The sequence below is a fragment of the Lygodium microphyllum genome, chromosome 30, assembly GCF_053477565.2.
Source record: "Lygodium microphyllum isolate KBCC chromosome 30, Lygodium_microphyllum_v1.1.10, whole genome shotgun sequence".
In the NCBI taxonomy this organism is placed as follows: Eukaryota; Viridiplantae; Streptophyta; class Polypodiopsida; order Schizaeales; family Lygodiaceae; genus Lygodium; species Lygodium microphyllum.
In genome coordinates this window covers 59,281,400-59,308,911 of record NC_141164.1, presented here as the reverse complement: position 1 = coordinate 59,308,911, position 27,512 = coordinate 59,281,400, and the positions used below count along the sequence as shown (strand labels likewise).

At 43.6% G+C, this 27,512-nt stretch overlaps 2 pseudogenes; both read right to left on the bottom strand.

The window, feature by feature from the left end:
* Nucleotides 1–1,039: 1,039 nt before the first annotated feature.
* On the bottom strand, nucleotides 1,040–1,940 carry LOC148009888 (ADP/ATP translocase 1, mitochondrial pseudogene; annotated as a pseudogene).
* An 8,120-nt stretch (nucleotides 1,941–10,060) lies between these two features.
* On the bottom strand, nucleotides 10,061–10,695 carry LOC148009887 (ADP/ATP translocase 1, mitochondrial-like; annotated as a pseudogene).
* Between the last annotated feature and the right edge of the window lie 16,817 nt (nucleotides 10,696–27,512).

Genomic DNA, 27,512 nt, shown 5'->3' with positions numbered 1-27,512 from the left:
CAAAAGAGGCTAACAAGAAGAATTCAATTTTTGATGCCAAAGTTCACTATATTGCTTATCAAGTTCGTAGAGTTACAATAAAGAAACTCCCAACAAACAAATTTTGTTCAAGTCCTTCAGCATGTAACTTTTGGCTTTACTCCAAGGCTCTTAAGCAAGCTTAAGCTTTCAAGAATGTGTTTATAATAAGCCTTCCTTCCTATTAGTTAGGTTTGTCCATATCCAGTTCTTCCACTCCTTGATACCTGTGATGATCCAGTTGATACTTCTAAAATGTCACAGACATGACACTCCACAGGCAAGTTTGCAAAAATTTCCAAGAAGCCGGTTGTATATCGATGTAGAGAAGGCCAGATTATGACTTAGTTCATGTATTACCAGAAAAAGGTTGTGATTGAGGAAGGCTCCAAAGAAATAGGCAACAATTAAGAGAGTTGTCCACTGAGCATATCTGAGACAGAATGCTGTCCAAAACTGTACCAGCACTACTGTTATTATCTTAAGGAAGGCCCAGACATCCGAACCGAAGAGGGACTTGATTTCAGGGTATTTAGATAGGTTCTCTCTTCTGCGGGAGGCATGGGCTCTTGAGTGTCGGCCCAGTATAATTCAGAGTTACCCTCTACTTTATGTCATCTCCTTTCGAGGTTTCATCTTTCAAACTTGTCATTCCTTTGTCATAGTAGCATGCATGTCCTTCCATCCGCTCTGGGTTTTGTCATCAGCTTGCTGTTGTCATAGTCATGAACACCAAGATTTTCATTGATTGACTGCCTTAAAGAATTTTTGGCTATTTAAAAGTGAATATTCTATGTTAACATGAATTCCAAGAGAGTGCTGATGATTTAACGCCGCAGCAGCCTTATATGTTGATCTAGCATCCGGACCAGAAGCGGCAGTAACAGCAGGAGATTCAGAGGCCTCTTGTTATGCTTCATCTCTGCAGGCGAGGGAGTTGTGGTGCTGAACACCCTATTGCTTCACTCAATGCCCTTCACTCGATGCTTCCTCCTTCCCTGTTTGTATTTGTATAAATCCTTCAGCTGAGAGGAAACCTAGAACTCCTCTTCAGCCCAGGAAGGCTGCCCTCTAATGAAGAATAAGGCCCACGAGAGAGAGCTCCAAGTGATAGCGAGAGAGAGCCCAAGCGATGGCGTCCCCAGTGAAGATCCTTCCCGCTGATTCCATCGATTCCCTCCTTAATTGCCTGGTAAAGAGCAAAAAAAACTCCTTTTTGACAAGAATAGGCTAGGCCAACACCAGTAGTGATACTCCAACCAAGCAAAAAGCTTGCCAAAAATATATCCTGAAGACTGCCAATAAGCACAACTGGCTTCAGAGAGTCGTACATTCCGAAGTATAGACCACGGTATACAATGATTCCAATGCAAGAAATGTTGAATCCACGGTAAAGCCCCGGAAGACCGTCAGACTTCAGAGTCTTCTTGTAGACATCCAAGAGTCCATTGAATTGACGTTCCCCTTATTTATTTGCAGCCTTGGCATCATTGGCAAGGCGAGTCCTAGCATAATCAAGGTAATACACAAGAAGGAGGGAAGAAGCACCGGCCGCTCCACCGAAGCCAGGTTACTAGCAAACCAGGCCCAATAACCATCCTTGTCCTTCTTAAAGTTAAAGAGCTTCTTAAAGTAGTCCTTAAACGCAAAGTTGAGAGCCTGGGTAGGGAAGTATCTGATAACATTAGCAGTGTTTCCACGCCACAAGGATATAAAACCTTACTCCTGGATGGTTCTTAAAAAAAACAGTTCGCAATCCCCTTGTAAGGTTCCTGAAGCCTTCTTGCCTTGATCATCTCATCTTGATTTTGGATAAGAAGCTTGACACGTTCTATGGGGGCAGGTGCAGTCTTTGAGACAGCTACAGAGACTCCTCCCATCAAAAAGTCTACGGCAAAGGCATATGGACCCTTCTTCTCCATGGCATATAGTGCTAATGTATCTTCTTCAAAAATGCTTTGTCCCGCATATTACGTTGGCCTTGTTCACGTGTAACCTTTATCTTCATAGCTTAAATGTCGGATTCTACAAAGCTTCCTTTGATTCCAGGGTTTCCTGCACTTTTCTTGGAATTCATCATTGAAATTGACAGCATAATAATATTCTTTGGCATAGTTTTTCATATTTTTCTGACACACACACAACACGCACACAAACAGAAACACACACAAACACAAACACACAAGTGGAGTATGTACATCGAATGCAGGTACTGAAAAGGACGGAAAGATAATGCAGCAATCAAACACAATGTAACACACGCGAAAAGATAACACACATGCACAACAAAAATGGAGGTGTTTACGACTTGGATGCGCAGCAGCACGACATCCACCCCCTCTAAACTTGTGCATCCTCCGGATGAGCCAACTATCCATGATCCTCTAAGTCCACAAACAGGTCCAGTCCTTCATCAGTTTTCGGTAGACCTGTTTCTCCATCAGCTTCATCATCCATATTCTCTACTTCTTCTGCTAGAATTTCTTTTGACTGCTCTTCTTCTGCCAATGCTTCAAGTGCATACTCTTCATCTTCTCTTCTCTTGAAAATCTTGACTCGTTTTCCAGCAATGGGCACCCTCAATACCATCCCATCCAATTCAGCCAACTCATAGGTAGCATTGTCAAAAACCTGTTTCACCTCATATGGTCCAAACCATCTTTGAACCATTTTTCTCATGCTACTATGCTGATTCTCTAGGCTACTGTCGTAGACTAGAACCCAATCTCCCTCTTTTATGGCTCTAGGCCGCAAGCGATGCCTCAAATCAAACCTGTCCTTGTTTCTGAGTCGAACTGCCTTCAAAGGATCAACTACTAGCTGCACATCTTCTATCCTTCTCTCTAGTTGACGAATCCGAAGAGCTAGAAGCTCCTCTCTTGATAAATTCTCATGCCACGGAAGAGCACTCCACGTGAGAGCACAGATTTCAGTAGTAGGCGTGATAGGTTTTTGCCCATACATCAACTCTACAGGCATATATCCAGTATTCACGCTATGTGTAGAGCGGTCTGCCCACAATGCAAAAGGTAGTAATCTCGGCCAATCTCCAATCCGACCTCTATAAGATTTTGCCAATGCCTTAACTATCGGCAGATGTCCTCTTTCGCTCTTTCCATTCCCCTCTGGATTATAGGCAGTACTAAGAGCCAACTTAATCCCAAGCCGTGAGAAAAATTCTCTAGCTTTGTCTGCATCTAGCTCTCCACGATTAGCTGTAATATTGCCTATACATCCATACCTGCAAAATATTTCTTCCAACAAGAATTTACATACTATAGTGGTGGTCTTCTTCCACAAAGAACTGCCTTCAACATAGTTTGTAAGATCCTCCCTGGCCAAGGCAAGATATCTCATCTGTCAAAGTCCCACTGGCAAAGCAACCAAGTCTACCACCCACTTATAATGCATACATAGTGGATAGGTTGGATGCAACTCATCACGATGCCGCACTAAAGAGTAAAGATGACAGTCCCTGCAAGTCTCCACGAAGTGGGAAATATCTTTATACATCCCTTTCCACCAGTATCTTTCTTTGATTTTCTCATAGGTAGCCCACACACCTCTATGTCCAGCCCAAGAACTCTCATGAAACTCTCGCATAATCTGTATCTGCATCGCTGCCTCACAAACCACTCTCAAGGGTAGGCCGCCTCTCTTCTTTGGGTGCTTCCAAAGAAAACCATCTTTCAAGAAATACCCATAAGCCTTTCTTCTGATTTTCTTGAATACATCATCTGTTCAATCAGCTCTTCGAGTCAATGAACTCAGATACTAACCAATTTGCAGCCATTCACCAACATAGAGTTCTTCAGTAAAGGCTTCAACAGTAGATACATGACAATCATGAACAAGGACAGAAGCTGCAAACTCTATCTCATCATCTTCTGCAAGCATTGACTCCTCATCCTCATATCTCGCTCTAGACAGCATTTCAGCAACTGGATTATCTTTTCCTGCTATGTGTCAAAATTCTGGATTCAATGATTTGATATAGGCAATCCACCGAAGCATCGCTATATCTGGAGTTGAACAGCTAGTAATCATGCCAAGCAAAGGCAAACAATCTGTTTCCACAACAACTGAAGCACCAATAAAATACCCTTTATCACACTTCAGTGCAGTGACTACTCCCCACAACTCTCTTTTAATCTGCGGATATCTCCTCTGCCGCTCATTAAGAACTTTAGCCCCAAAGCGGATTGCATATCTATTCCCATCAGCATCATCCTGTCCCACTGCCCAACCTATGCCAATAGGGCTAGTATCAACTGTCAACATGATTGGCCATCCACACTGATAATTTGCATTGCGAAGAGTAGGAGCTGACTGCAACAACTTCTTAATTTTATGCATGGCTTTCGAATGCTTCTCATCCCAATGAAACTTCTGCCCCTTTCGAAGCAGCTGATAGAGAACATCTACTATGTGAGCAAAATTAGGAATCCAAATCATGTAAAATACACAAGCTCCCACAAATCTTCGCACTTCTGAAGTAGTCGAGCAATACTCTGCAATCTTGCTTATGGCATCCACCTTTGCAAGTGAAGGCTTCCTGCCATAATAACCAACCATATGCCCAACTATGATGACTTCATTAACACCAAAAATAGATTTCAGCCCTGAAAGAGTCAAATTTACCTCCTCTAATCGTGTCAATATTTGCTCACAAGCAACCAAGTGTTTGGCCACAAACTGTCTAAATCCTCGCAAATCAAGACTCTCATTCTTTTCTTCTTCTGCACAACCCTTAATAGGCACATCATCTAAGAAAGGCATGGTATACTGCGGAATATAGTCTCGCAGAACTCTATGCATAGCATTCATCATATGAGCAACTGAGTTGGTGGCACCTTGAGGCAAGGTACACATCCTCACAAGACCAATAGGTGTCCGCATAGTGGTAATATCCCTGCTTTCCAAGGCAAGCTGAAACTGGTCATAACCAGAATACAAGTCACCTAGGGAATAGATGGCTCGTCCTGCAAAAGCCTCGGCAAACTCATCTACAACTGGACCTGTTCCCACATTCCTAATTGTCACTTTATTCACGGGCTGCATATCTTGAATAAATCTCAAGGTTCCAATCTTCTTTGGTACAGTAAACTACCTGTTAGAATAGGGCGCAAAAGAGGGTTCCAAAATTCCCATCTTAATCTTCTCATTCAGCAACTCTATTAGCTTTGGCAAGTGTGCTCTAGGCACAGGTATAGGACGTATATTCCATGGCACATGAGGAATAGTGAAGATGATCATAGGCGCAACCAATTCGGGACTAATGTAGCCAATTTCATGAGGAAAGAAAGCAAATGCCTTATCATGTCGTCCAAGCATCTCTCTAAAACATTCTTTTTCCATTGGAAGCAAGAAATCATCATTTCCAATCTTCAATTCTGCAAGAGTTTCAGCTGTAAATTTATGTCCAATATTTGCAGGATCTCTCAACATAGGCTGCTTCATAGCTTTTTCTATCTGCTCATCACTATCAGGAGGAAGCAGTCCTGCAACCGGCTTAACCTTCTTATCAACTGTTTTATACTTCGTGTCAACCTTGGAATCAATCAAGCACTCTTTTCTTTGCTACAATTTCTGCAATTTTTCAGCAACTCCCAACTCTGTTGGTGGCTGAAAGATTTCAGCCCTTTGCTCTATGGACTGCATGGGTGCAGCCTGAAACTCTGTATGCTGAAATTTTTTAGCATTAAACTCTGTTGGCTAAAAGGTTTCAGCCCTTTGCTCTATGGACTGCCATGATGCAGTCTCATACTCTATATGCTGAACTTTTCCAGCATTTAATTCTACTAGCTAAAAGGTTTCAGCCCTCTGCAACTCTGAAAGCTGATCAAGATCAGCCATAGACTCGGTTTGCTGAGTTTTCTCAGCCTCTGACTCTGTTTTCAGCATAAAATCAAAAATTTCCTGATACATATCCAAGGTTTGCACAGGTATGATCCTTGAACCCTTACACACATTAGTTTTCAGCATATTTTCCATCTTAGACAAAGTATCTGCATAAGACATTCCATCATACAGTCCATCCACATGCTCTTCTGCTTGCAAAATACCTGCAGTCTTCAACTCTTTCTCCTTACGACCAATGTACTGCCTGGCAGCTCTAGAAAAATCTGAAATTTTCTGATAACTCACTGAACTATCTGAAGAAAAACCAAAAAAATTAGTGGAGAAAGACTGGCTGCCAGGAGGCGAGATCTCCTCTTTTCTCCGCTTCGTACCACTGACGTCTCGCAAGACAGTGGTACCTAATGAAAATCCAACTCCTTCGCAGGTAGTGGTGCCTCACACAAGGAGTCCCTGTTTCTCGGATGATTTACCCCAACAGTCATAAACTGAACAGCTCGCATACCATCCTTACTGTGTATCCGTGCATAGGCTGAGCCATCATCCATCACTTTCGTCTCCATTCTTGATTCTGTAATGAAAGGCTGTCCAAGAATAATCGGATAAGAGCAAGAATCCTGAACAAAGCAATGATAATCCTCTTCAACATTACCAATAGAAATTCTGATGCTCAGACAAGCAGCATACATATCACCAGAAGTATTATTGGCTGCTCTCATGTGCCAGCCATGTTCTGCATCCATAGGCCACTTGCCACTCTCATAAACACCTCGAGCAATAAGATTAATCTCGGAACCATGATCAACTAAAGCAACCAAAGAAATCTGTTTCTCTCCAATCCTTACCACCGTCTCAGTGGTTGCTCTAGCCCAATGACTGCGTGAAAAATGGTTGCGAGGAATGAGGATAGGGGTATCATCATCTTCATACTGCATAGGCTGAACTATTTTCTCCAACTGCGGGTTGACAGAAGCATTCTCAACCATCACTGCATCATCTTGCTCTTCCCCAAGAGCTCCATGCCATAACCCCTGTAAAGCAGGTCCTTCCATTGCATGGCGTTTCCTCTGCAAAAGATCCTGCATCTGATCCTGTATTTCTCTTCTAGCAATCCCAAGAGCTTCACCAATAGTAAAAGTGACTTCACTATTTAAAATTCTTTCATGAAAAATCTTACTCATATCCGTCTGCATATCAAGGTCTGACAAGAGCCTCAATCCTGGCTCCTTTCTTGGTTGTCTCTTTTCTTTCATCTGTTTGTCTCCCATAGGTTGTTCAGGACCTGATTGAGCTGGAGAACTCGTCACAGGTGGAGCTGTAATAGGTGGTGAAACAAAGTCACCCCCTCTAGTATTTTTGAAGGTGCTGAAACCCTCCTCATCTCTTCTTCTCTTTTCCTCAACCATGGCATCTAAACCCTGTGTTTTCGCCATATAAGCAAAAATAGAATACCTGTCAACAGGAGAATCCCATCCCGTTTCTCCTCGTATGCTGGAGCCCACACAAGTCATAGTGGATGCCTGAACTTTCCCTCTTCTCGCTATCTCCAAGGCGGAGGACCATAAGGCAGAGTCTCCATCTGATTTCTGCTCAAGTTGGACTCCATAAGCTGAAGCATCTCCTCTAACACACACATAAGCTGATCGCGCAGCCATATCATCAACGAGCTTCTTCATGCCTCCCTTACCAAAGTTCATGTCAAGAGGAGCACCAGTCTCTGTCAGCCATATCTTCCCATCTTGTCCCCAAAACACTACGTTCTTCTTACGCGCTTCCTGAAAAGCATCACAATCTCTGCAGTGTTGGTGCTCTGTACTATCACACCAAATACATCGTCTCCCTTTTCTTTGGCCAGCTGGAAAAGCAGTCACTGGAGCAGGTGCTACAGAAGGTACTGACATAAGTTGCTCTTTTAACTTCCCAACTTCAGCTTTGACTGCCTCTATCGTCAAATTTTCCAAGCCTTTAATAACATCATCTACTGATAAGGGAACTGGAGCAGCAGGAACTGGTGGATTTACAATAGAAGGAGTAGGCTTAGGCATAGAACTTGCAGCAGGGGTAGAAGTAGAGGTCTCCAAGGATTTTTCAGAAGCAGATCCTGTATTATGATGCAATCGTACCCTTCTGCGCTGCTTCTTAACAAGCGCATTCACAGCATCAATGACATGTCTCCACTCGGTCTTTAAACCTGAATCGGTAGCTTGATCTTCCAAAAGATCATCCAACTTTTCCTGTAAATCAACATCAGCAACTTGTAAAAATAATTCCACTTTCTGCATCTCCAAAGCTTGCTTCTCAGTTCCATCCAACTGATCATAGCGGCTCTCAAACTCTCGCAGAAGGGCGGTAACTGAAAGTCCCTTATTAGGCATAGAAACCCATGCTAAGAAATTACTGCGGTTCATAAGACCTATATCCTCCAAGAAATATTCATCTTTTAATGCCTTCTTAAACTCTGTCCAACCACCATGTGTTCCTTGAATTTTTGAAGTTCGGACTTCAAGCACGCGAACCACGATCCGCAAGAAGTAGCGGCTCCAAACGTCTTGAGAAACCCCAAAAAACTTCATCTTTTCTTCATACAAATGCAGGTAAGTTGAAACTTGTTGGCCGTTGAACTGCTTCATCTCCTGTTGGACAGCTTTCAAGGCATCCATGGCATCACTATCACGTTTTTCGTGTGCTTGTTGCTGCATATAGGATGTAAATGACTGAAAAAAATGCTTCATGACATTCTCGTCCATCATCTCTTCTTGCGAGTCTCCCATCTTGCTAAAAATTGACGCAGCGCTTTCACGTCGGGTTCACCAGAAATGTCGTAGAGTTTGGGCAAGAGCTGTTGAACAAGGGGTTCAAAATGCTGCAAGAAAAGAGGCTAACAAGAAGAATTCAATTTTTGATGCCAAAGTTCACTATATTTCTTATCAAGTTCGTAGAGTTACAACAAAGAAACTCCCAACAAACAAATTTTGTTCAAGTCCTTCAGCATGTAACTTTTGGCTTTACTCCAAGGCTCTTAAGCAAGCTCAAGCTTTCAAGAATGTGTTTATAATAAGCCTTCCTGCCAATTAGTTAGGCTTGTCCATATCCAGTTCTTCCACTCCTTGACACATGTGATGATCCAGTTGATACTTCTGAAATGTCACAGACATGACACTCCACAGGCAAGTTTGCAAAAATTTCCAAGAAGCCGGTTGTATATCAATGTAGAGAAGGCCAGATTATGACTTAGTTCATGTATTACCAGAAAAAGGTTGTGATTGAGGAAGGCTCCAAAGAAATAGGCAACAATTAAGAGAGTTGTCCACTGAGCATATCTGAGACAGAATGCTGTCCAAAACTGTACCAGCACTACTGTTATTATCTTAAGGAAGGCCCAGACATCTGGACCGAAGAGGGGCTTGATTTCAGGGTATTTAGATAGGTTCTCTCTTCTGCGGGAGGCATGGGCTCTTGAGTGTCGGCCCAGTATAATTCAGAGTTACCCTCTACTTTATGTCATCTCCTTTCAAGGTTTCATCTTTCAAACTTGTCATTCCTTTGTCATAGTAGCATGCATGTCCTTCCATCCGCTCTGGGTTTTGTCATCAGCTTGCTGTTGTCATAGTCATGAACACCAAGATTTTCATTGATTGACTGCCTTAAAGAATTTTTGGTTATTTAAAAGTGAATATTCTGTGTTAATACGAAATCTAGGAGACTGCTGATGATTTAACGCCGCAACAGCCTTATATGTTGATCTAGCATCCGGACCAAAAGCAGCAGTAACAGCGGGAGATTCAGAGGCCTCTTGTTATGCTTCATCTCTGCAGGCGAGGGAGTTTTGGTGCTGAACACCCTATTGCTTCAATCAATGCCCTTCACTCGATGCTTCCTCCTTCCCTGTTTGTATTTGTATAAATCCTTCGGATGTGTGATGGAGAGGAAACCCAGAACTCCTCTTCAGCCCAAGAAGGCTGCCCTCTAATGAAGAATAACGCCCGCGAGAGAGAGCTCCAAGCGATGGCGAGAGAGAGCCCAAGCGATGGCGTCCCCCGTGAAGATCCTTCCCGCTGATTCCATCGATTCCCTCCTTAATTGCCCGGTAAAGAGCAAAAAAAGCTCCTTTTTGACAAGAATAGCCTAGGCCAACACCAGTAGTGATACTCCAGCCAAGCAAAAATCTTGCCAAAAATTTATCCTAAAGACTGCCAATAAGCACAACTGGCTTCAGAGAGTCGTACATTCCGAAGTATAGACCACGGTATACAATGATTCCAACGCAAGAAATGTTGAATCCACAGTAAAGCCTCGGAAGACCGTCAGACTTCAGAGTCTTCTTGTAGACATCCAAGAGTCCATTGAATTGACGTTCCCCTCCTTTCTTTGCAGCCTTGGCATCATTGGCAAGGCGAGTCCTAGCATAATCAAGGGAATACACAAGAAGAAGGGAAGAAGCACCGGCCGATCCACCGGAAGCTAGGTTACCAGCAAACCAGGCCCAATAGCCATCCTTGTCCTTCTTAAAGTTAAAGAGCTTCTTAAAGTAGTCCTTAAACGCAAAGTTGAGAGCCTGGGTAGGGAAGTATCTGATAACATTAGCAGTGTTTCCACGCCACAAGGATATAAAACCTTCCTCCTGGATGGTTCTTAAAAAAAATAGTTCGCGATCCCCTTGTAAGGTTCCTGAAGCCTTCTTGCCTTGATCATCTCATCTTGATTTTGGATAAGAAGCTTGACACGTTCTATGGGGGCAACTGCAGTCTTTGAGATAGCTACAGAGACTCCTCCCATCAAAAAGTCTACGGCAAAGGCATATGGACCCTTCTTCTCCATGGCATATAGTGCTAATGTATCTTCTTCAAAAATGCTTTGTCCCGCATATTACGTTGGCCTTGTTCACGTGCAACCTTTATCTTCATAGCTTAAATGTCGGCTTCTATAAAGCTTCCTTTGATTCCACGGTTTCCTGCACTTTTCTTGGAATTCATAATTGAAATTGACAGCATAATAATATTCTTTGGCATTAGTTTTTCATATTTTTCTGACACACACACAACATGCACACAAACAGAAACACACACAAACACAAACACACAAGTGGATTATGTACATCGGATGCGGGTACTGAAAAGGACGGAAAGATAATGCAGCAATCAAACACAATGAAACACACGTGAAAAGATAACACAGATGCACAACGGAGGTGTTTACGGCTCGGATGTGCAGCAGCACGACAGCGTGAAACTCCTTGTGTTGCTTTACTTGACCATGGGTCTGAGATAAATGTTATTGAGCGGGGATTCTATGAAAATGGTGCATGGCCTGTGGACACTGATCATGGTTGGTGTATGAGGGCTGCAAATAATTCTTCAGGGGAGCTCTATGTTGCATGTCCTAATGTAAAAGTGACAATTGTTGATGTACAGGAAGAGCAAAACTTCTTTGTGCAAGATAATTCCTCATATGCACTGATTTTGGGACAGCCCTATATTACAGGAGTGCGTATGGAAACAAAGGTACTTGATGATGGTTCTGCTTATGCAAGAGTCAAAAGCAAAGATGGGAGGAAAGTAGTCCAATTTCTTATTGTTTGTGTTAATCATCCTAGAAATCGTGATACGCTTCGAGAGTCTCCTTTGGTTCCAAATGCAAAGGAATTCAAAGACCTTGATTTTCATTAAGCACTGTTGTAATGTGGGACTACAGTAGTGCTGTTCAGAGGGTGTACTCACCTCTTGATGAAATGAAGCATGTATTTACTATTGGTAATTCTCAGTTTACAGCAAACAGTTCCTGTTGGTTTAAGCCTATGGAAGCTATGTGTAGGGCTGAATGCATATCTATGAAACGGGCTATTAAGAAACTGAGATCATTGGGGCTGTTAGCTGAAAATGATGGCATTTCAGGCATCTTTTATGGGCTGAATATTACTAACACTATGGCTGAAATTTCAGTAACTATACATGCAAAAAATGAGGTTGAAAACAGAGTGTTGTCAGTATGTTCTTTGGATATGTATGATGTTATAGCATTGTTTGCTCAGAGGAAGGATTACAATGGGCTGAAGCACTTGTGGAGACAAAGTATAAGACAGTTGACAAAAAGGTGAAACCAATTGCTTTGCCACTTCCACCAGAGAGTGAGGGTATGTATGAAAAAGTGTCAAGGCAACCAAGCTTACGGGATCCTAAAGATATAGGTCATCAGTTTACATCTGAAATATTACAAGAATTAAAAGTTGGTGCAGAAGGGTTTCTTTTGCCTGCTGAGAGAAACTATTTTATGCAGATGTTGGCTAGACATGGGAAGGCATTTGCATTTCAACCAAGTGAAATAGGTTGTGTGGATCTAAATGTTGTCTCTCCTATGGTCATATTTACTATGCCACATGTACCATGGAACTTGAGGCCTATTTCAGTGCCTAAAGCTTACTTGCCAAAGCTAATGGATTTGCTAAATGAAAAGATTCGCATGAAGATCTTGGAGCCTTCTTCAGCCCCGTACTCAAATTGTTGGTTTACTGTGTCCAAAAAGAATGGGGCTTGAGATTTATTCAAGACATGCAACCGGTCAATAAAGTGACCATAAGAAATGTGGGTGCAGGTCCTGTGGTTGATGAATTTGTAGAGGCTTTTTGCAGGTAGAGCGATCTATTCTTTGGGTGATCTTTACTCGGGGTATGATCAGTTTCAGCTTGCAATTGAAAGCAGGAATATCACAACCATGAAGACTCCTTTGGGGTTAATACGGATGTGTACTCTCCCACAGGGTGCAGCAAACTCAGTGGCACACATGACAAATGCTATGAATAGGGTACTCAGGGATTTTATACGGCAATTGACTATGCCCTTCTTGGATGATGTTCCAATCAAAGGGTGTGCAGTGGATGAAAAGAATGAAGAGATGGATGCTCATGGATGCAGATAGTTTGTTGCAGACCATATTGTGGATTGTGAGAGGATTTTGACACATCTAGAAGAGGTGCATTTAACTCTTTCTGTCTTTGGAGTTGAAGAGGTTTTGATTGTTGGGCATATGTATGGGCCTAATGGGCGAAGGCCATCACCAACAAAAATAGATGGGATTGATAGAATGCAAGATGTATGCACGAATGTATCAGAGGTGTATAGATTCTTGGGTGCATGTGTGTTTTATTTGATATGGATTCCTCACTTTGCACATGTAGCCAATGTTCTTTATCAACTTCTAAGGAAAGGTCAGAAATTTCATTGGGAAAGGAAGCATGAGAAAGCAATGAAGAAATTGAAGCAACTCTTAAAATCTACTCCTACGTTGAGAAAGGCTAACTATTCACATGGAAAGCCTATCATTATTATTGTTGATACAAGCCCAATCGGGATTGGATGGGCAATTGGGCAAGATGATGAGGAAGGGCAAAGATATGCAATACGCTTTGGTGCAAAACTATTTACTGAATGATAGAGAAGATATCCACAGGTAAAAAGAGAATTATGGGAAATTGTGACAGCCCTTAAATGTGATAAGGAGTATTTTATGGGTGCTCATGTAGTCATTGAGATTGATTGTTTACCGGTATTGGGTATGATTACTAGTTGTGCTACCCCGAGCATTGCTATGCTCCGGTGGATTGTATACATCAAATCTTTAAACCCTGAATTTCAGCATATTGCAGGAAGAGATAACCCAGTGGCAGACATGTTATCTCGGTCATGTTATGAGAATGAAGATGGGATGATGGATGAGGAGGAAGAAGATGACTTTTTTATGGCTGAAAATGATGTTGCAAGAGTGAATTTAGTAATGCAAGGTGTTGCTACAGCATTAATAGAAGCTTGGACAACAAAGAGAAGACACTTTAAATGTTTTGCATCTTGTGTAGAAGTGTTTCTGGAAGACAAATATGCAGGATAGTGGCGGAGAATTGGTCAATATCTCAGTACATTAACAAAGAGAGATGAATGGTCAGATGAGGAGTTTAAGAATATCAAGAGGAAAGCCTATGGATTTTTCTTAAAAGATGGATACTTATGGAAACATGCTAAAAAGAAACAGGGTATGCCATTGCGAGTTTTGGGTGACAGAGCTTCACAAGTAAAAGTAATGCAAGAATTTCATGAGAGCTTGTGAGCTGGTCATAGAGGTGTTTGGGGTACTTTTACAAAGATAAAAGAAAGATATTGGTAGTAGGGTATGTATAAGGATGTTGCTCACTTTGTGGAAACATGTATGACATGTCAAATGTATTCAACTGTGAGACATCGGGATGGATTGCAACCCACATATCCATTGTCTCTTCATTTTAAGTGGGTGGTGGATTTGGTCACAATGCCTACAGGTCTTTGGCAAATGAGGTATCTTGTGCTTGCTCGTGAAGACTTGACTAATCAAGTGGAAGGGAAAGCTCTACATACTAAGATGAAAAATGTCGTATGTACTTTTCTCTTAGAAGAGATCTTTTGTCGATATGGCTGTGTGGGAAAAATTACAACTGAGGGGTGAGTTGGATGCAAATGAAGCTCATGATTTCTTTGCACGGTTGGGGATAAAGCTTGCTTTAACTTCAGCTTATAACCCTGAAGGAAATGGCAAAAGTGAAAGAGGTCATCCACCTATTGTGAAGGCATTGGCAAAAGCATGTGGAGAGAAGATGAAAGAGTGGCCACAATTGCTCCCTTATGCTTTGTGAGCTGACAGAACAATTCATAGTGCTGTTATAGGATATATGCCTGCAGAATTAATGTATGGTCAAAAACCTATCATGCCAATAGAAGAGATGATAGTCACATGTAGTGTGTTACCTTGGGAGGAGGAGTTGAATCGAGAGGAGCTGTTGGTCTTACACATTAAACAGTTGGAAAGAAAGTCAGAAGACATAGAGGCAGCAACTACAAAGTTAAGGGCAGCAAGGATACAGAACAAGAAACGGTTTGACAAAAGGCATAGACTGAGACCAATAACTATACAAGATGGGGATTGGGTATTGGTTTATGATAGCAGTTTAGATAACCATCATAGTGCCATGCGTAAAGTTTCCAAAAGATGGTTTGGACCCTATGTGGTAAGACAGGTGTTTGATAATGCTACTTATGCATTAAATGAGCTAGATGGGACAGCCATAAAACTTTCGGTAGTAGGGAAAAGAATCAAATTATTTAAAAGGCAGAAATCTATTGCCTATGAGTTGCCAGAATTGGAAGAAAATAGTGGCCATGATACAGGGGTTAGCCAGGAAGATATGGAAGATGAAGAAGTAAAGGATATGGTTGCAGAGGATGAGGAGGACTCAGAATCCGTTGACAACTAGGATTTTGGCACATACCGGAGGATGTGCAGATTCAGAGGGGGTGGATGTCGTGATGTTATGAGGACATAGTGTGAAAAAGTATGGAATGCTTCATCATCCGACTTCTCTATTGATCTAGAGAGTCAATGTGATCTAGCCATTAGTACTAGTGCGAGTTGCATGGATTATCCAAAAATACTAGATTTTTGGATAATTTTAGTCTATTTTTTATATTATTTATTGTAAAAAGCTTCTAGATTAGGATGGCATGCAAAAAGCTAGTTGCTTTTTTAGCCAATTAGGAGATTTTTCATAGAAAAGACAGATGGACAAAATCGCGCGCATCGCAATCGCTGTAATAGGTTGAAAACTGCAGATTGAACTAAAGGAAGAAGGAGTGATCCAAGAGATCTGTGACCAGGCGTTCTAGGGTTTTACCCCCCTTTCAGAGCCAACGGAGCCATCAGATTTGGGTTTCGGGCAGTAGAGAAAGAGCTAATTTTTCCGATCCACGTTTTTGGTCTATGAAGGAGCTCCAGGAGAACTAATGCCTGGAGATTGCTTCTAAAGTAGTGCAAAGATTCTAGGTTCTTTCAATACATATTGATTCAATTCATTTTGATTTGTTTTTATCGTGTTTACCACTTGGGTATTCTCTATCTTCTCTTCCATCTCCTATCTCTACTTCCTTCTACTTCTGATCCCCGATGGATTCGATCTTTTGACAAAAACCCCTCTGTTGAGTGTTGAAATGACTTGTTTTTTGGCTGATTTTTGTTGTTTTTGAGAGCTGAATGGTTGATTTTATGAGATGATCGATTGGTTTAGAAGAGGTTTGAGAGTGTTTTGGATGATAATGATGGTGTTTTGGAATTTCATGATGTTTGTTGGTGGTTCTGTGATGTTCTGATAGGTTCTGTATACCTTTTGTTTTGCTCTATTTTGGTCTGTTTTGTTCTGATTGTCTTCTGTAAGGAGGGATGGAGTATTGATTGATGAAGATTGAGATCTTGTGAAAGCTTATTGAATAGTTTTTGAGAGTTTGGAATGGTTTGAGAGTGAGTTATGTGATTTTGATAACCTTTTGTAACCTTCTGTAGATCTTCTGTAGAGCCTTTGTCTCTGTTCTGTTATGTTCTGTACTGTAGCTGTTCTGGTACTGTTCTGTGACTGTTCTGTATGCTTCTGTATGTATTCTGATGGATGAGAGTGTAGCTTGGGAAATTTTTCTAGCCTTAGAAAGAGGTGAATACAAGTGCAAAAGAGCTGAAAGAAGTGAAAGAAGTAGCTGCTGAAGATTCAAGTGAAGACTAGAGTGAAGTGACAGTAGTGAGCTATGAAAGGACACTGTGGTGGCTCTGGTGACTCTTCATATCAGACATACCTCTTGGGAGGGGTATCCACGACCTAAGAGGGATTATTGAGAGTGATTTTGAGAGATTGTAGTGAGGATATGATGTATTATTGATGGAGAGAGAGAGAGAGAGTCAGAGATAGCCAATTCTACTCAAACAGAGTGATTGTATATGAGAGTTTGAGAGAGAATACTATGAAGAAATTGAAGATGAATACTATGTGATGTATTTCCATTCAAAGATAGTGTATTCCTTTGCTTTCTTTGTTCTATTGATGGATTTTGTGAAGGTATTGAAGAATATGGTTGATTCTATTAAAAACCGTGGGAGATCTACATGATGCTATATGAAGATTTGTTGTGCCTGGTGTTCTTTTCTTCATTGTGATCATATGAAACATGATAAACAAGCTTGCTGATGTTACAAGATAGATTTTCTTGCAAGATAATTCCCTTTTCCTTGGTGTTCCTCTTGGGGCTCCATGTTTTTGGTGCGCAGCCGGGGAAACTTGCCATCAACAAGCACCAGAAGAGGCTGAAAATGAAGGAAATGGCATTGCCAAGAAGAGAAGAATTCAATGGATGTTTGTAAATTTCCTTCTTCCACTGAAGAGTTGGAATTTCTCATAATCAAAGCCACTTTCCACAAGAAGTTCATCCCACAATGGCGGAAACACATCACCATCATGATGCATGCTCTATGTGGTGGACAGTTTCCTCTTCCTATTGAAGCAGCAGAAACTTGCATCTTGGTGGCAAACTGTTTGGGAACAAACTGAAGAGCAGAAACAGAGAGAATGACCATCCATGGAAGATTTGGCATTCATTGAGAAGTTTCCAGATAACATCAAGTGGGAGATTGTGAAGAAGCTTCAGGAGTCTTGGTCTGTAGAGGTTCACAAAGACAAGAAGAAAAAAAGTTGGAATTTGTTCGTGGACGCTCAACAGCAAGATACATGGGATGCTTGGTGTACTGATAATCTTCTGTTTGTTCAATTAGCAACCCACTGGAAGTTGGTAGACAAAGTGTTCTTTACAACATACACTATTGAAACCATCAGAAGCTGGCATTACTATGATGATGGCACCACCACAATGCTCAGACGTATGCATTTTGACACCTTCAGAACCGAATACCTTCCTCTGTGTAGTGGCATGAAAGCAGAATTCAGGGACATTGAAAAGAAAGAAGTAGAAGAAATGTTGGCAAGAGAGTCCTCTAGAGACTGAAGCCTTCTGTTAACCCTCTGTGGAGCACTAACAACATAGTGGAGCCACACCCCTGATGAATGACGCAATAAAAAGGCAAGCGTTAGAATGAGTCCAGAGGTACGTGAGAAGAGAGAAAGCAAGAATCAGAGCCGAGAGCAAGCTCGCAGCAGAAGCCGCCTTTGACGCCCTTGCGGAACTCTTTACAGAAGTCCCAATGGCACATCAAGCCCTTCCTCCTGCTGGAGGTCCACTTCCAAGCCAGATCCATCGTGGAAATATTGATGACAGGCCAGCGAATGTAGTCCCATTGCTAGTTTTTAAGGGAGAGTACAATGAAGACCCCGATCTTCATGTAGCAAAGTTTATGGTAGCATGTGTGGCTAACAATGCCAGAACCCCTGAGCATTGGTTAGCAATATTCCCCGCCACTTTCAAGGGCGCGGCGTTTCAGTGGTATGAGAGACAAGCAGCAGGAACTTTTGGCACATGGGACGACCTGAAGTTGGCCTTCCTCACTAAATTCAGGCGTGAAGGTTTTGAAGAGCGGATGCGAGAGGAATTTATGAACCTAAGTCAATCCTCTGGAGAAAGAGTAGAAGCCTATGTCTCACGAATGGAATCCATCCTGAAGAGATGGACTAATCATAATCTAGATGATGGCATTCAAAAGGGGGTGTTTCTCAGAGGATTACAACCAGAAGTCCGTAAGTTTGTGGAGCTGCAAAGACCAGCCACACTGCAAGCTGCAACAGAAGGTGCAAGACTGTACGATGAAGTGGAAGCTCGATTAGCAATGAATACAGGAAGAGGAGTCCTACCTCCTCTGATGCGAGGAATGATGTACCCACCCAATGCAGTTCCTGGGACTGTTCCCTATCCCTACCAACAGATGTCCCCGGTATCACAGTATAGTGCACCAAATCCACAGTGGCCATAATCCATGCCTCAAATGGTGGTTCACCCACAACAACAATGGTCCCAACCAATTTTCTCACTACCAAATCAGCAGCAACAGTGGAATCCTACCAACTGGAGCCAACAGCCAACAGTTCAAACAGGAGCTCTGAATCAGAACCAGAACAGAGACCCCTCTGTACCAGCCCAACCAGTTTATGCAGTGATTACAAAGACTCCTCAAAACCCTCATGTCAGTACGTCCGGAGGAGAAAGCTTGAAGGATTATTTATCCAACTCAGTTGCAAACATCAAAAAGGAGTTGATGGATGTGATTACAGAACAACTACAGACGTTGAAAGTGAATACCGCTAGCCTATCCAATGTTGCAAGAGCACGAAGAGATGTGATGCGATCAAATACTTCGTGTGGTAAGTGTCATCAAGCATGCCATTTAGCCACTGAATGTACATGAAAACCAACCATCCCTGGAGCCTTATGTTCCTACTGTTTGCGGAAGAACCATACAGAGGACATTTGCTCTCTGAAGGAGATGCAAGATTTAACTTGCTGGAATCCAAAATGACAACACAAGATATTGGACCCAAGCCTAGAGAGTTTGGTCCTAATTTCGGACCCAGAAGATTTCCTTCCCAAAGTTACAGAGGAAGACAGTCTGGCGGTGGTCAGAGACCAGAAGTGGAATGTTACAAATGCGGAGAAAAGGGACACATCTCACCAAATTGTCCAAATCCTCGAAGGTCAGTGGATTACAAGCCCTTATGCAGTCGATCCAAAGGAGAAGGCCACACTGCAAAAGACTATCCAAGCCCAGCCCCAGTGAAAAACAATGCTACTGATAGTCCGTCCAAGGCCCAAGAGCCTACCTCCAATTTAGTGGAATTGGAAGTTGCTGCCATCACGCCTACAAAGCAGAAGGAACCACCTGTCCAGAAAGAAAATAACCCTCCTGCCAGAACAGTGAAGTTCAATCTTCCACCAGAAGAATAGAACAGAACAGAGCCTAACAATGTCGTACAGAGCACTACAGTGCCACAGAGAGTTACAGAGACAGTTACAGAGACAGGACCAGAGGTCCAGGAGACAGAAGAGGAGGAAGTGCCACAAGTGGTAGAAGAAGTTCCTGTAATTCCTCTGTTGGAAGAAAGAGGGAAAATGAAAATGGGTGTTGCCCCATTCCCTACTCGGTTAGAGAAGCCAATGGATCCTATTAAGGAATACGATTTGGTTAGAGATTTAGATACCTTTAAACCAAACCTCACATTCCGACAATTATTGATGTTGTCTCCCAGTTGCCGGAAAAGATTCAAAAGTATACTGACAAAAAGACGTGGTTTAAGGATTGCTCCCTCGACAGCAACAAAGTCCAACAAGGCTCCAGATCCTGTAAAAGAAGTGGATGTGGCTAATGCTTTCCTAGATCCGGGTACTTCAGAGACTGGTGTGTGGATAGAAGGCTGCTTCATCGCAAATGCACTGATTGATGGAGGTTCATCAGTGAACATTATGACGGATGTTACAATGAAGGATCTAGGTTTACAAGGTGTGCAACCAACCCAATGGCTCGTCAGACTGGCGGATCAGAGTAGAATCAAGCCTTTGGGCATTCTCCCATATGTGAAGACTTCAGTGGCTGGAAAAGATTATTGGCTAACCTATTTGGTGGTGAAGCCAAACTCTTATGGTACATCCTATCCTCTATTACTGGGCAGACCATGGCTTTTTGAAGCCCGAGCAAGGACGGATTGGTTCAAAGGAACTTTGACCTTGGGTAGAGGACCCAACAAAGTGGTGCTGAAACTATATGGTTCTCAAAAAGGACATGGATCCACCTCCTTGGAATTATCTTCTGACTCCCCTAATGAGGCTACAGATGGAACATCAGCAGATGAAGATGCTGTCAAACCGATCCTTCCCAAGAAAACAGTGGCACATTCCTTAACAGTGGATACTGTAAGCCGACTTCCAAAAGATGCAAAGCCATTATCAATGGGTAAATACTTCCTGCCTGAACCAGGAATGACTTCTGAAATCACTTCTGACAGTGAGATAGAAGCATGGATGTATTGCTCTCCCTGTTACATGGCCATAGCAGAGACAGAGACAGAGACAGAGACAGAAGCAGAGACAGAAGCAGAAGTAGAAACAGAAGCAGAGACAGAAGCAGAAACAGAAGCAGAGACAGAGACAGAAGAGGATGGATATGATATGGACGAAGAAGGTTATGAAAGTGAGCTAGAAGAATCTATCCCACCTGAAGAGGATACATTTGGAGAAGAAGTTTCAGAGGCATCAGAAGAAGACGAGCTCATGCTATGGGATAGAATGGTGATGGTACCATTTGGTCTGGTAAATGGATCTTCTTATATGCAGGATCTTTGTAAGACATGGGTTAAGAAGAATAAGCCGTCTTTCAGCAGTGGCTCCTGCCGTCCTAACCCATCCTTGCCGAAGAAAGATGATGATGATGCACCGTGCCAACAAGCACCAGTCCCACAAACCCAACAGAAATCAGAGGGTCCCTGTTATGCGACTTTCTTGGATGTGTCATCTTCAGAAGAGGAGTCTTCAAGCCAAGAGGTAATTAATCTTGAAACCAAACCCGAAACAGCTTTAATCCCATTCCAACATCTTAAGGAGCAACCTAAGTCTCCACCAAAAGAAGAAGTTGGTTCTAGTGGGACATCAGAAGAGGACACCACTCCCTTGAAGGAGTCGGATCTGTATCCAGAACCAGTCCGCGGGACCTTCATCCGTGAAGTAGAAGGTGAAAGGCAGTTAACCTTTGTGGATGCAGAAGGCACTGAATGCCACTTGAAGGTGGGTAGCAGTCTCCCAGAAGAGGAATTGTCAACCTTGTACAACTTGTTGAAAGAAAATTTGGACGTGTTTGCATGGTCCTACAAAGACCTAAAGGGGATTGATCCCACAATATGTCAACATCATATTGACTTGGAGCCTGATGCCAAGCCAGTACGGCAACGACAGAGGCGAATGAATCCGAATTATTCCAAATTGGTGAAAGCGGAGCTGCTGAAGCTTCTGAAAGCCGAGTTCATCTATCCAGTGGCAAATAGTGAATGGGTTTCACCCATCGTGGTTGTACCCAAGAAGAATGGCAAGCTTTGTATATGTGTGGATTTCCGAAAGCTTAATTCCAAGACGAAGAAGGATCACTTTCCTATCCCTTTCATAGACCAACTGTTGGACACAGTGGCAGGACATGAACTTTATTCCCTTCTGGATGGATTCAGCGGATACAACCAAGCCCAAATAGCAGAAGAAGACCAATCCAAAACAACCTTCACCACAGAATGGGGGACCTACGCTTACCGAGTGATGCCATTTGGACTCTGCAATGCCCCTGCTACTTTCCAGCGAGTCATGATGGCCGCATTTCAAAATCATCTGCACGACTTTATTGAGGTATATCTAGATGACTTTTGTGTCTATAGTTTGATCCGTGAACACTGGGAACACCTGGAACAATGTTTTGACCGATGCCGGGAGTATGGGATTTCCCTCAACCCCGACAAATGCATCTTTGGGGTTTCTTCTGGAGTCCTATTGGGCCACATTTTCTCTGCACAAGGGATATCAACAGACCCTGCAAAGATTGAAAAGATTGCAGCTCTGACAGCACCCACCAATCTCAAACAGTTGAGGGGATTCCTAGGCCATGTGGGTTACTACAGAGGGTTTATAGCCCATTTTGCAACAAAGGCAACTTCCTTGCACAAGCTTCTGAGGAAAGATGCAGATTTTACTTGGACAGAAGAATGTGACAAAGCCTTCCACACTCTGAAGCAGTGTCTGATTGAGGCACCCATTCTGCAACCTCCTGATTGGACGAAAGAGTTCCATGTACACACTGATGCATCAATTGAAGGTTTAGGTGCTGTCCTCTACCAAAAGGGCTCTTCGAAGTTGGATCAACCAATCTATTACGCAAGCCGAAAAGTCACTGATAGGGAACGGAACTATACATTGACAGAGCTGGAGTGCTTGGCAATGGTGTTTGCCCTGGAGAAGTTTCGCCACTATCTCCTATCCACCCACTTTAAATTTTATGTGGATCATGAGGACCTGTCCTTCTTGATGAACAAAGCAGATGTGAAAGGACGAATGATGAGATGGCTCCTTCTATTTCAGGAGTTGACTTTGAGGTGATTACTAAGCCTGGTCGTTCCCATGTTCTGGCTAATCATCTGTCGCGTATCCCACAAACTGCAGATGAGGAGCAGGATGATCCAAACCTCCCTGATGATTCCCTATTTTTGGTAGAAACTGTAACTCCCTGGTATGCAGACATTGCCAATCTGCTGGCAACCCAACAATACCCTCCTGGAATTTCTAGTTGGGAAAGGAAGAAGCTCATGCTAGAATCAGCCCCTTACACCCTGTTAGGCGGTGCATTGTACAAGAAAGGCAAAGATGAAGTGCTCAGAAGATGTGTTGCAGGAGATGAGATTGGGATTGTTCTGAAGGCTTGCCATGACGAGCCATGTGGAGGTCACTTTGCAGGAGAAGCTACAGCCAGGAAGGCTCTGCTAGCAGGTTATTGGTGGCCTACCATTCACAACGATTCCTATGATTACTGTAAAAGATGTGATGCTTGTCAAAGAATGGGGAAACCCACCAAGACAAGTGCCATGCCACTGCAACCTATCCTTCCTTTGAAGCCGTTTGAGAAGTGGGGCATCGACTTCATAGGTCCAGTCGATCCTCCCACCAAAAGGAAACAGAACCGATACATCCTCGTATATACGGATTATGTCACCAAGTGGTGTGAAGCTAAAGCCCTAAAGCGGGACGATGGTAGCAGCATGGCCCTGTTCATGTATGAGAATATCATCACCCATTTTGGTAGTCCCTTAGAGCTGGTAAGTGACAGAGGCACTCATTTCCTCAACAAAGTCATGGAAGAGTTGACAGAGTTGTATAAGATCCGCCATCACAAGTCCACTCCCTATTACCCCAGAGCCAACGGCCAAGTCAAAGTCACGAATCACATCCTCTGCTCGATTCTGACAAGAACAATTGCCACACATCGTCGTGATTGGGATGATCGACTTACAGAGGCCCTCTGGGCGTATAGAACCTCCCATAAAGCAGCAACAGGACAGACACCCTTCCAGCTGGTGTATGGTACAGAAGTTGTTTTTCCTGTTGAATTGGAACTACCCTCTTTGAGAGTGGGTATCAAAGAGCATTTGGGGGATGATGATTCACTGCAACACCGTCTCCTGCACCTGGAATGTTTGGAAGAAATTCGTAGGATGGCTCTACAGTGCATGGAAGCCACGCAAGCTCGATGCAAGGCTTACCATGATAGCTTCATCAAGCACAAGGAGTTCAAAGAAGGTGATTTGGTCCTAGCCTATGATTCACGATTTGGCAAGTTTCTTGGCAAGCTCCAACAGCGGTGGATGGGCCCCTATAAGGTACTTGCCGTCAACCCTAATGGCTTTGTCCAAGTACAGACCGTTGATGCCTCTGATGATCCCTTTCTGATCAATGGATATCGCCTGAAGAAGTACTTCCCTCCTTGGGGATCTTGACAATTACAATCACTTGATCTTTTCCCTCATTGGCGTGGCACTGTACTTCTTATGATGCTACTTCTGATAGTCGTTCTTCAATCACTCCTGATGAAGCGGATGCAACCCTCTGTTCCCTCAAATCCCCCTTCCAGCCTTGATCTCTTATCCTCTATTTTCCATCAGCGACAATGGCGAGGTTGGTCTTGACACATGGTATTTCCACTATTCCCTTGCTCAATTTGAAGAAAAAAAAAAAACATATCGGTCATGGGAGAAAAGGACTTAGGTCCCTGTCATGCCGACCTATTCTCCAAGAAAAGGTGGAAACACCCTCGGGAATAGGGGAAAACAAGAAAAAGAAGAAAAGAAGAAAAAAAAAAACAAATATGTTATGAGAGAAAAGGAAGCAATTCCCTGTCATAGCAGGCCTCGTTCCAAGAAAAGGTGATAAACACCCTTGGGCGGGAAGCTGGCTGTGGAAAAGGTGGTAACACCCAGCAGTCCAGAAAGTGGATTCATTAATTGATATTTCCAGGATTCAATTCCGAAGCTGCCTCCCTTGGTACGCTGTGTCCTGGGTCTCTTTGCAAAGTGACTACCTGTCCTCTAGTAGATGACATGTCCTATTCAACACAACGTTCGATTTGATGGCTACCTCCCTGGGTAAGCCTCTTCAACAACTGATGATGTGATCTTCATCGACAAACAATCGAGTGACGTGAGCTTTCATCCTAACCGGATGGGGAAGTGAGTATGGTTGCCCCCCTGTAACTATCAACAGAGAGTGAGACAGAGGGTGGGATGAGTGTGACTGGAGTTTCTTCAATCAATTACCGAGAGGTGAGATTGAGGGACGTTACGACACTTGGAGTCAGGTATGTTCCACTTTCCCTGTGCACCCACGGGATGGGTCTTTGCCGTCATCACAAGACACACCACCCTGTTCTGTACACTGCACTGTAAGGCTCCCTTGCCTTCCTCCTTGCACTTATGCCAGACGAGTTGGACGCACTAATGCACCATCAACTGTGCACCCTGGCATACTTTTTCTACACCATTTCCCCCTTGTTGATTCCTCAAATCGGGTACGAGATATGGGTTTTAATCATTCTTCCTCGAGTGATATTAGTCATGGGGCGAGTGATTGTTCTTTCATTCCAATTGAGTGACTGCGAGTTGAGTGTAGTATCCCCCATCATTGACAGATTTCCTGCGATTCCTTCAACCAGCTACCTCCCTGGGTGCTGCCGCGTGGTCCCTGCCATGACGAACGGGTGCCGAGAAGATGCCTTGGTCCCTCCAACGCCGACAACCACATTGGACGTGCCATCGACACTCAACCCTGCTTCTTGACGAAATGGGCCAAGTTTTTCTAACCCTCCCACTTCTGTTTCTTCATGACAGTCATGTTTTAAGTGTGGGGACGTTAGTGGATGATCCGTGGCGTGGTCCTAGGTCCCTGTTGCTCGGTTAACCCTATCCGTTAAGGTCTTAAGTGTGGGGACGCGTCCCTGCGCGTCTACAGTGCATACCCTTCTGCATATGCCTTAACCTGTTCATGCATGTATGCCATGATTTGCTGTTACCCTGATGGGGTCCCTTCCCACCCATCCGGTTATGTTCCACCCACCTTTGGGGCTGTTCCCTTGCATTTTTTTGTTATTCCTTGATTTTGAGGTCCTATCATGTGAATGCACCCTACGTTCCCCAAAGTCCAAATCCAACCTTATAGCCCTGTTCCTCCCGTTGAACTGACCATTTTTCCTTTTTACCTACCCCTATTCCGGTGCACGGTTTTCGAGTTATTAATTTTTGAAGCATTTTGTGTAATTTAGCCGGTTTCCCATGTGAACGTGCTTTGCTTGCTCCGGAAGCATGCTCTGACATCATAGCCCTGACCACACTTTTCCCCTAAAATTTTTCCTTTTTATTCCGTGTCATTCCGATACACGGTTTGTCCACTCTTAATTTTTCGGGTTTTTTACACCTTTTTCGTGCGTATTTTTGCCATCTTTCCATGTGCACCTGCCCTATTTGCATCGGAATTCCAATTTGATTTGACTACCGTGACCCCCGTGTCTTTCCCCACCTTTTTCCTTTTTCCTCCCCCCTCTTTCGACTTCCGGATTTTTACTTATTAATTTTTCAATGAGTTTTTGGGAGTATTTTTGGAGTTTTTCGCATGTGAACCCCTCCTACTTCCACCGGAACTGCGGTTTAACATGACCATCCTACGCCATTCCTTCCTGCGGACATTTTTCCTTCTTACTGTATGTTATTCTGGTGAACGGTTCGTCCGATATTAATTTCTGATCCCATTTTCGAGTTTTTTTTTGGGTTTTTCCCATGTGAATGCGTCTTATCTCCATCGGAATCATGTTTTGATGAGATAGGATTGTCGGGCACATCTTTCTGCATAGTTTTCCTTTTTTTTTCCTTTCGTTCCGATGCATGGATCTTTCGATATTAATTTTTAATTACGTTTTTTGGTTCGTTTTTGTGTTTTTTGCATGTGACCGCCCTTTCCCCATCCCGGAACCTTTGTCACATATTTTCCTTGTTTTCCCCCTGTCGTCCTACCCACTTTTTGTTTTTATACTATTTCGTTTTGACGTCCGGATTGGGAGTTATTAATTTTTCCTTATTTTTACGTGTATTCACGCGCTCGTTTTGCGCGTGAACACGCCCTTTTTCGATTTTACGCATCTCGCCGTGCCCCGGTCGTGTTTGCATGACCCATACCGTCATCCCAGTGCCATTTCAATCCCGTCACGGCAAAAATTTTTTACCCCGCCCCGCGCACGTGCGCAGGACGGGGGTACGCGCCCATTTTCCCCCACCCCCTACCCCCTTGGGCCCTGCCCACCCCCTACCCCCCTTGGCCCTGCCCACCCCCTACCCCCTTGGGCCCTGCCCACCCCTTCCCCCCAACCACCTCCTCTGTTCCCCGACCCCTTCCCCCCAACCACCTCCCTCTCCCTCTTCTTCCTGCGTCCCCTCCTCCTCATCTCCACCTCCTCCTTCTCCTCCTCCTGCATTCCCCCTCTCCTCCTACTCCTCCTTCCCCTTCTTCTTCTCCTTCTTTGCCCCTCTCCTTTCCTCCACCTCCCACCCTCCCCTTCTTCCTCCCTCCCACTTGCTTCCTCCCTTCCGCCTGCTCTCGCCTCCTCCCACCCTCCCCTTCTTCCTCCCTCCCGCTTGCTTCCTCCCTTCCGCCTACTCTCGCCTCCTCCCACCCTCTCCTTCTTCCTCCCTCCCGCTTGTTTCCTCCCTTCCGCCTGCTCTCGCCTCCTCCCACCCTCTCCTTCTTCCTCCCCCCCGCCTGCTTTCTTCCTCCTCCCCCCTTCCTCTTTCCTCCCCC